This window comes from Micropterus salmoides, unplaced genomic scaffold (assembly GCF_014851395.1).
Source record: "Micropterus salmoides isolate LMB-PRFRI ecotype aquatic unplaced genomic scaffold, ASM1485139v1 Ms_hic_scaffold_16, whole genome shotgun sequence".
Taxonomy (NCBI): Eukaryota; Metazoa; Chordata; class Actinopteri; order Centrarchiformes; family Centrarchidae; genus Micropterus; species Micropterus salmoides.
Window position 1 is genome coordinate 16,670,494 of NW_024040707.1, and position 10,229 is coordinate 16,680,722.

The following is a 10,229-nucleotide window of genomic DNA, read 5'->3' on the forward strand; positions in this document are numbered from 1 at the left end:
CATATTCACATTCATCTCGTCTCTGAGAGAGTAATGCTCAGAATTAGAAACTTTAAAAGTAGCTGTCTTGTTTTTACGTGTTTCTTCACCTTCACCCTTTTCTCTCACACACTGACACTAAGGTCAGACTGAGTTAGAGATCACCAGCAGACCACCAGGCATCGTAAAAGCCTCCCTCTTTATCCCCAGCCTATATCCAATGTGTCTCATGTCCTGGGGCTATACTGACCCCAGGAGCAACCAAACAGACTGGGCCAACAACATGATTGGTTCTTCCTGAGACCGGAATTAAATAGTATTAAGCACCGCAGTGCAGCTGTGTTAGCCCAAACACACATCAACCTCGACTTCGTCACTCTGTCTCAGATCCCGTTTGTTGACACGTTTAGCATTTGGTTTGATAAAGAGGCAGAGTAAATAGGCCGTGTCAATCCATCATGTGCACACGCATACTGAAGGAAGAATAAACCACAAAACAAAATCAGTTAACCCTCCGTCCAAGTGTGCTGAATGAATAAATGAACACATTGTTAACATTGGATGGGCAGGGGCTCTACTGTTTGATGACCAAACACAAATCTTAGCTGACTGTGGAAATCTCCGCCTGAACTTGTCTACCTCAAATACTTGTAGCTACTGAATAGACATTATTATCAGATTTTGTTGACACAAGTGTCTTTCGCGTGCGCACACACGCATATAATCAGACTCACAGGCAAACACACACAGATCCACATGCTGGTGCGCCTCTGTAAAGGTGAGCCTGTTTTTCCTTCAGAGCAGATTGAGATCTGAAGGATCACATTTATTTGCTTAACTGGTTCGAGAGATCCTTAATAGATCTGAGATGACCAAACCATTTTAAATCCAAAGCCCCAGCTTCATTGTCTCTGTGGCCATTTATAGCAGACACACACACACACACACACAAGTAATACATGCTCACGCACACTTAACTCCCAGTTGTGTATAGATGTTAGGCTCATGTCCAAATATTTCTATTGCAAACGCCCAGATAAAGCTCAGTAATAAGCCTTTTTTTCTCATTCATGCGTGTTACACCAGTCAGGCAAAATTTTATCTAATGTGAAGTGCAGTTTTAGTTGTCTGTATCAGGTTTGTGTGTTCAGACTTAGCTTTTATGAATCAGTTATTATACTGTAGAAACACAGAACAGGGAGAGGAAAAATAAGATGCTTCTGTGTCTCCAGCCTGGTATGGTAGAAGGGCAAATCAGTTGAGAGAGGGAACTGAACTATGGGCAATAAAAAACAGATGGAGAAACTGTGAGTCTGTGGGCAGTGAGAGAGAGGAAGCGACGAGTTGGGTCAGCGGAGTTGGTCTCATCTTGAGAAGACATCAAGAGGAGGGTGCAGCATTAATAGCACCCTAGAAAACAGCGGAGGGGTGACTGCTTGAATGACCACAGCAGTTTTTTTTTTGTAATTTGCACATACATAAACACAAAAAAAGGAGAAAGAAAGATAGTAAAAAAGAAGAAGAACAGATAAAGATATATTTTTGTAACATCACTGTTTGTGCAAAGTAGGCCTTTCACCAGTTGTCTGGCTATCTGTCCTTCTTTTCCATCTTTTGGGAACGAGGTCTTGACTCCAACCCACACTGTATCCCCTGCATGGAAACTTTCCTCCCTTATAAAACACACATATGAATTATAATATCATGTTCTTCATGTCTTTTTCCCACATTTGTGTGTATGTAGTCTTCAATGCACAAAGAGCAAAGAAGAGAAGGTCTTAATGCATGCTTGTTAAACTATAAACCTGTTTCTGTAAGCGTAGCACCCGTACATACATTTCAGGGTACTGGGTCAAACCTTCAAAGCAAAGTGAGTGCCACCATGCACCCACAACCCCCCCCCCCCCCCCCCCCCCAAAGCCTTCCACCCTCCCTTCCATACCCGCATGCAAGCGCGCCACAGCTAGGCTTGCATCCACACTGTTTCTTGCGAATGGGGGTGAGAGGCTGTTACCGTGTCAGTCGGCATGGCCTCTTATCAGACTATCAGACAACCCTCAGATTCTCTTTCCAGATGGAGGTGAGATAGGACCTCAGAGGCCCGGACCCCCACAGACACTGAGAGCATGGAGGCCTCCCCTGATCTCCTACCTGATGGAGGTGCTTTAATGTGGGCTCAGGTTTCACTTGTCTCCCCTGCCTGGCTGGGCCTGCAGGATGCAGGCGCGTTCTGGGATCTTCGATGTGGGTTCTGATGGGCTGCTTCGAGGTTTAGCTCCAGGTCAAGGTGTTGTTATTGGACACAAGCTCACCAGGGTCGCCGCGCCATTCGTACTATGAAAAATAGGCGCAATGGTGGATTGTATATACAGCCGTAACAGGCACTCGCAGGCAGACTTCGCAGTGGAGCTCTCGACATTTCTCTCACATAACATAAACACTGCCACTCTCACTGGTCTCAGAGTGAGGAGGAAAAGAGAAGAAATCCTGTGATAAGACAAAAAAAAAGCTTAAAGTAGTAAATGAGTGAGATTAGTCAGGGGAACTTCTGAGCGTTAAGAGAGAAAGATCAAGCGAGACAAAGTGGGGGAGGAGCGAGGAATTTGGGAGCAGAGAGAATTCCATGCACCTTTTATTGTTGTTGTGCAAACCTGTATTTTGGACCTGCATGAACACTATGCACTTTCATGAAATAGTTTCTTTTTCGCCACGGGGCTTTTAAGTGATAAATGAATATTTGAACATATCCTGCCAATAACACTTTTTTAAAAATCTCCCATTCTGATGCTTGTGCCTTTGTATTTATGTGCGTGTATTTCAACATTCATGCACATGCACTGCTTTCATACAAGCACACCTACGTACATATGTGTGTGTACAGGGGCTACTTGTGTCCGTGTGTGCGAAATATTTCAAAACAACCTCTACATTAGGAGTAGGTACTATAGATTCCACCCGTATCATTTGTACGTTGGTGCACCTTGGCCGGACTCGGGAAACTCACCACCATTCCACAGAGAGCCCTCCATCATTCCTCACAGGATTAGAGATGAAAAAGAGAGAAAGGGAGAGGGAGAGAGTTCAGGGGAGGGAATGCTCTTTTACTTTTTGTAGCTGGCAGAGTCTTTGCTATAATTTAGCTGAAATAATAGAAGTCTTAAAATTGCTACCAATGTCTCCCTCTGTCTTTTTCCCTCTCTGTCAATATCAAACCAGATGTCAGTTTGATGAGAAACAAGGATTCGATGCACACTGGTGAAGCAGTGTTTAAACAAGGAAAGAACTCCGAAATGGCACATGTGAAGCGGTGTCTGACTCACTTACAGATGCACGCTGCCTCTCCATGGGAGTTTAATGAGTTTGATACATGAGATGTCTTTTTTTTTCATCAACAGTCAACTCCACCTAGTGGTGTTTGTACTGAACAGATTTCTGGCTGCAGTGAGGAATGAAATGAGGGAAACGTTACACCAGCAATTGTTTATCTGTTCAGAGTCACTTTACCCTGAGATTGCTGGAGAAAGGAGGATCAATACAAAGGTTTTGGATATGAATCCCACAAAAGCTACAGACAGTGTGGATAATGTTGCCCCTGAGGTCTAGCTTAGTGCCTTCTTGGCATGGGCTGTCCATTGCTATAAAGCAGTTGTAGACTGTGTTAGTAGGTCTCCACAGCACCTCTTGGCCTGGCATCTGTGAGGCTTGCTCACACTTGCTTTCACCTAGCATGTGTTTGCTCAGATGAAGGAAATTATGTAATTAGCCTTTGAGGGATTGTTTTCTTTCACTCTTTACCCCCCCACCCCCACCCCTTTCTCTGCCTTTCTTTCACTCCCTCTTCTCTTTTGCACTCGGTCTCTCTTTCTAGTCCCATGACAGCAGGAGATGGTTCCAATTTAATCCAAGCCACACCCTAGCTCACCTCCTTATTAATTGCCAGGGACTATTGGTGGAAGAAAATGAGCGCTTGTCATGCAGATCCATCTTAACTGCTGAAGAGCACCTTTGTTTGGCATCAAAGGGGGAGTTTTGAGAGGTGTATTAGGGAGTGGAAATGGAAGCTTTGGGTCGGGTTGTGGGCTGGGAGATGGGTGCAGGGGTACACACGGGCAGTATTGGGGGGAGCAAAACCTGGCATCTTGCTCTCTAATTCCAGCCGGCCTGGAGGCCTGGAGCGCTAAGAAGGGCCTCACTGTTGCTCTCTGGATCAGCCAGGTATTGCTTACATAAAAAGCAAGTGAAAACAGCTGTAGGGATAATTAGCTTGATTCTCCATTACATGCCATGAGGGCCAATAACTAAAAAATGGAGTTTTGTTTGGGTTAGAGCTGCTGCCCCAACCAGGAGGAAGTTGTAAAAGTCAGGCAGAAAAAAAGAAAGAGAAGGCAAAAAGGAGAAATGTAGGGGAAGAAAGAGCAGAGCTCTTGAAGCAATTGTTGCACAGAAGATGTTCTCTCTTCCTTGGACGGCTTGATGTGGACCATATTTTTAAGGGTTTTGAAGGGCTGTGGTTTCAAAATGATTGGATGGGCATGTGCGCACAGATCTTTTTCCTTTTTTACCCATCTAATACGTAATCTGAGGTTTTAACTCATGGGAATGTGTGACCTCTGATCAATGAATTGGAACTGCAGCACATTTAACTGTTTTTTTATCGCATTTGTTGTAATAGAGTACCTTAGACACCTTGCAATGGAGCAATAGAAATGCTATACTGTATGATTTCATTTTTCCATCTCCATTACATTCACTTGCTCCATTCTATAAATTAGACATATGGTAAGAGCCGAGATTTTTTTTGTAGTTCTTTTCATCGCAAGGCATTTTTGTCAAAGTTGCTTCTCTTCTGACCATCTTTTCCCAGGTTAAATAGACCACCCGAAACATGAAATTATACTGTATTATAAGTATCTCTACAAAAAGAAATATGTAAGACTATTTTTGAAAGAACAGCGAGTTCTTCGCTACATTCGCTAGTTCACCACTTCTCTCTCTGTATTTCACCCCAATATCTGCCCCTTAATACCACCAAATGGCTTGTTTTACATCTCTCCTCTTGGTAGAGTGAGTTGAGGCAGGGTGGGGTTAGGGGGCTGGGGGTACCAATCTTTGTACTGGTAATTGAATTTGGAGTGTTTCTCTTTTTTCTGTATGAGTGAAAGGACACCAACCACAGGGTAATTCCAAGTGAAAGAGCAGCACTTTAACATTGGTGGTCCCAAAGCTCTGCAAGGATCCATTTAACAGGCAGTATATATTAGTAGCACTTACAGAAGAAGAAGGGGTTCTGCCGCTCACATCCAGACTCTCAGACTTGATATCCAATCCTCAGGACAAAGACAGACAGTTGTAGGTTTTGGGGGATATTTAGCTGGACTAACAAAATAGACACCTTACATCCTCATTTAGATTACCTTACAACTTACAAGGACTTTAACCTGGTATGTTGTGTATGTAGATACACAATACTGGACACATTTATGGATGCATTTATACAGCCCGGTACACAGGGGTACCAGGCTGTATAAATGCTTCTTCACCTCAACCAGACTTCTGTTTATGCAAAGGGCATTTGCAGATTTTGATAAGTCAATAGATTTCCTGTCCTCAGACGCAGGCTAAACCAGTATTAATATGAGAAAGTGTTCACCCTGTCTGATCCCACCATCAAGCACACTGAGAGTAGAGGAGTGGGGAGGAAAATGAGGGTTAGGCAGGGAGTAGAAGATAGGAATGGCTGATTGGAGTTAGAAGGAGATGGTGGATGAGTGCTGCGAGAGGGAAATTAGATTTTTGCCATTTGAAAGTATGCATTGATAGAGCAGCAAGTTTTGATTTAAAGGGACGCAAACCTCAATAAGACTCAAAAATATGTTAACATATAGTATGTTCATATGTGTGTGTGAATGTGTGTGCCATTAGCCCCCACTAAGCCTACTTTTAAGTGAAGTCATCACTCCAACAGATCAGTCTGATCTGTTGAAGTGAGTGTTAATGTTTTAGTTTTATCAGTTGCCATTTCCTGTGAGGATTCAGTTCACGGTTTGAACATTACAGTGCAATTTCTCGCATTCCTACCCACACTCCTTATGCAGCCACAGTGCTGTCTTTTTGATAAATGGAATCTCCGGGTGTGTTTATGACTTTGTGTCAAAAGTCTTCTCTTGTGCGGCTCTGCCTAAACAATTGTCTGCAAGTTTTTTGTATCAAACATCATTCCAACACTGGATAAATGTCCGTTGGAACAAGTCGTGTAAAGGAATTGTCTCGTCACAGTCAGAGCAGCCGGATGTTTTCAATCGTATTCTTCTTAATGCAAAATTTCTTAGGATCAGTTACAGAAACAGTGACATGTTCTAGCTAGTATGCAATTTGTTAAAATGTTCTTGGCTTTATTTTTTTGCTGCCTGTAGCAGCTGATGATGCAGAACCTTTTGGACCAATGAGAAGGCTTTAAGCAGCCTGTCGGAACCATTTGATTTCCATCCATCCATCCATCCATCCATCCATCCATCCATCCATCCATCCATCGTCAACCGCTTATCCTGCGTACAGGGTCGCGCCATTTGATTTCAACAAACACAAGTTTCCAGAATAGCTTTCCTGGCTGATATAATATGCTTTGCTTTGTCACCTGTTTCTAAATCATGACTACAAATTTAGGACGGAAAAATCTACATGATTTTAACACTCTGTCACAACATGCTGACATGTAAAATAATCACAGGCCGATAAGCGTACACACATTCATGACCACATAGCGACACACACTTCCTCATTAACAACATGAACACAGGCGTCACACATGATTTTGTGTAGTGAATGCGTCTGTTGTGTGGAGGTAGTGAGGTGTTGACAGAGAAGAAAGAGGAGCGGTCTTCAAACACATCCACAGGCGGGTCGTGCTCTCCATTATGCCCTGCCGGGGGCCATATTTGTTGATTCTCTGGCCCCCAAATCATTAATTTAAGTGCAGACGACGGCGAAGAAACCTGAGAATGGCGTCCAGCACACATACACAAAAATTCACACACACAAGCATACATCTACATGGGCAGACACACATTGGGTCACACTTACACACAAACAGGCTTGTGTACACACACACACCCTGTGTTGCATAACAAATGATGCCACTTTAATTGCTGCTCGTGTTTATTTACTCCTGGCTGTAATGGATGGTCCTTCTCTGCCTTGTAGCCAATGTGAGTGAGACAGGAAGAGTGCGAGCAGCCCTGCAGAACTGGACATAGGATTTTTATGCAACACACACACACTACACAGATCCGATCATCTTTATCACAACATATTCCTCAGCTTCACCTGAACGTCTCTGGCACCCCAACATACAAAGTTTGTATGAAAGTGCTTTTACTATGCCCTCTCCAGAGTGACTGATGATAACTTCTTCAGTGATTGGTAGTTATTTTGGGGCCTGTTTGCTCAGCCAATGAGGCGCACCCAGTGAACTAGACATACATCATTGTTTCTTTTTTTTAACCACCTAACCCTCAGGAAAGAAGTGAGTTGTTGCTGACTGCTGTGAGGCCCGAATAACAGACACATTCCGATAGTTTTTTTTTCTTTCTTTCTTTTTATTAATGAGCACTTGATGTTTGGGCTGCTGCCAGCTGCATTTAAAGCATTCTTAAGGAGCCCTGGAGGCTCGCCAGACATTTGGAGGAAGAAAATGGTCAACCTAACGCTAAGAAAGAACAAAATATCTGTGTCGAAGTTCTGTTTGTATCAAGCTATGTAACTGTATGATGCGACTGTTTGGAGGCAACTGGAGAAATTAAAAACAACTTAAGATCCTTGTCTAAATAAAGCATCTTCACATCACTGTGTGGATTTTCAAATTGTTTTTCATTCTTTGTGGTTGACCTCTCATACTGATTATTTATCTCCATGTTTCTTTCCACAGCTGCTTGTAGAGCCAGGTACCAAGAGGTTCAAGAGCTTCAACGGCAAGAATGCAGACTCATACCTCCCCACCATCGTGACCATCAGACATACATATATAAACAGATACACACATACTAGATATATACACACTCCAGGACCCACCGTTTTAATGTATTGTGGACAAGCTCAGCGTTCAGCTGGTCAGACATTCTCAATCTTACTGATGAATGTCGCCTTCACTGACAAAATGCAATGGCCAACTGAGGACCTAAGCCCACTGTGGGTGAATGTCCTTCACCAGAACATCAGTCACCAGTGTGGAGCTTCGAGGTATTGGCAAGCGGTCCACTGCCTTCTTTTCCCTAGCTGTTTTCAATAGACTGGAAGCTGGATTCACTTTACAGTACTGCAGTGCTACAGAGTTCTGGCTTCACATCAACCGACAATCACTCCACCACTGTCGACTACTGGTGTGGCTAAGCTGAGCCAGTGGAACTAGCTGTAAACCCATGGCAATCCCGGACTGGTTTATGATGGCATGAATGTGTTTACACCTGCAGCTAAATAGCGAACTTTTATAAATATCACAACATGGACCTCAAATTCCACAATCCACAGAGACCTTCTCAATGTACTGTGCCAAAGGAGACAACCTGTGTGCTGAAACAAATTCCTGAAATGAGACTGCATCGGAATCATTTGTACTAGCCAGTAAATGGTTACTCATTTGTTTGACCAACTCCTACTTCCTGCAGAGAGATCAACAAGGAAAGGCGCATTTGGGCTTAAAGATGCCCCACAAGATACAGTTTGCGGATCAACTCACACCTTCTCTGTAAATCAGGACATTTATTAACAAGGAAGGAAACCACCGCTAACCTCAAATCAGCCAGCTTACAGTCAGTTTATACCTTTCTCCTTGTGTTCTTTTAGCCTGCTGTGCGTTTGTTTAATGAACCAATATCATGTTCTGTTTGCTTTTCTACATCTGAAACAGTTTCGAGTGCCACTCTTCTTTTTTCTTTTCTTTTTTTGTGGAAATTAAACAGCTGCGTGTGGGACTTATTACGCTGATGAGTGATATATTATTTTGCTGTCTATTTATTGATCCTTTGAAACTGAGTGGCTAATCCGTTTATAATGAAGTCACTTGCATTTAAAAGCACTGCGTCATTACTTGTTTCACTGTACTGGAGGTGTACTGAGGTGACAATAAGGTACAGTATTGTTGTGTTTTTATTCAACAGTAAAACAGTGTTGCCATTTAACCCTTACCTAGTATGTACAGTTTTTGTACAGTGTGTGTGCATGTGTGTGTCTGTGTGTGTGTGGTTTCATGCTGCTCTCATGAGTGTGTTGACTGTGAACTGTAACAGAACAGGGTAACAGAACTCACCCTTGACTTGTTCCACGGTGTTTTGCAGTGGTCAGCTTGTTTCTGTTGTTTGAATAAAAGATGTTTTCACAAGAACTGCAACATGTGTTTTATCAGAAAGACAATAGTGTGAACATTGACATCGGCTGTGTTATTGGTAAATTTGAGCGCAACAATGGGTATTTTCACAAGATTATAGTTTCACCGCCACTAATGGCAACTACAACAATAGATTCTTGCACTGCCCATGAAAGAATTCTCCCAAGTTTCATGGTCTACCAATTCTCCTCCCCCCACCCCCCCTCACTCTCTCTCTCTCTCTCTCTCTCTCTCTCTCTCATAAACTTGGCCAGATGTTGCCCAGTTTTCTTCCTAGGGGAACGTTGGGGGTTGATGGAGGAGGGAGGGGGGTAGGGAGGCATGGTGAGGGATCAGAAATGTGGCTGAGCATGTTTTAAGTGCTCTTTGACGCAGTCGCAGCCTCCAGCATCCACCACAGTAACATTAGCTGGGAACAGAACTCCGGCAAGATTTGCAGGCACTTCACACTCAATTCTGCCACAGGTATTCACGGACATGTGAAGCGTTTTAATTCCTGGAGGAGATGTGCGCATTGGGGAAAATATGGCATAATGAGGGCTCTCACAAAAGCATTATGAGTTGACTCATAAATATATCAATTAGAAAAATGGGGGGCCGGAATCAGCTATGTTTTTTATTACATTTTTTTACAGAAACACTAGAGGATCTTAAAATTAGGTGTTTCATGTACAATTCTGAAATAGAAATGACCATTCTTATACATATTGTCTGTGATACTGACAAATACTGATTCTGCCTTCATTTAAATAAGGGTTGAGGAGCTGATTTTAAATCATATCGGTAGCAGACCTGTAAGATTGATGCACATAACTAAGGCTAAAACAACATCAGTATAATAAAAAGGTCTGAATGAATCTCTTCCCCTCCT

At 43.0% G+C, this 10,229-nt stretch overlaps 1 protein-coding gene across 1 annotated transcript in view; it reads left to right on the forward strand.

The window, feature by feature from the left end:
- LOC119905437 (ERC protein 2) overlaps window positions 1–9,352 on the forward strand; it is a 164,690-nt gene extending 155,338 nt beyond the window's left edge. Inside the window, exon 20 of the mRNA XM_038722471.1 lies at window positions 7,904–9,352. The gene's annotated coding sequence lies outside the window, so the exon portion shown is untranslated. The remainder of the gene's footprint in view (window positions 1–7,903) is intronic.
- The last annotated feature ends 877 nt before the right edge of the window (window positions 9,353–10,229 follow it).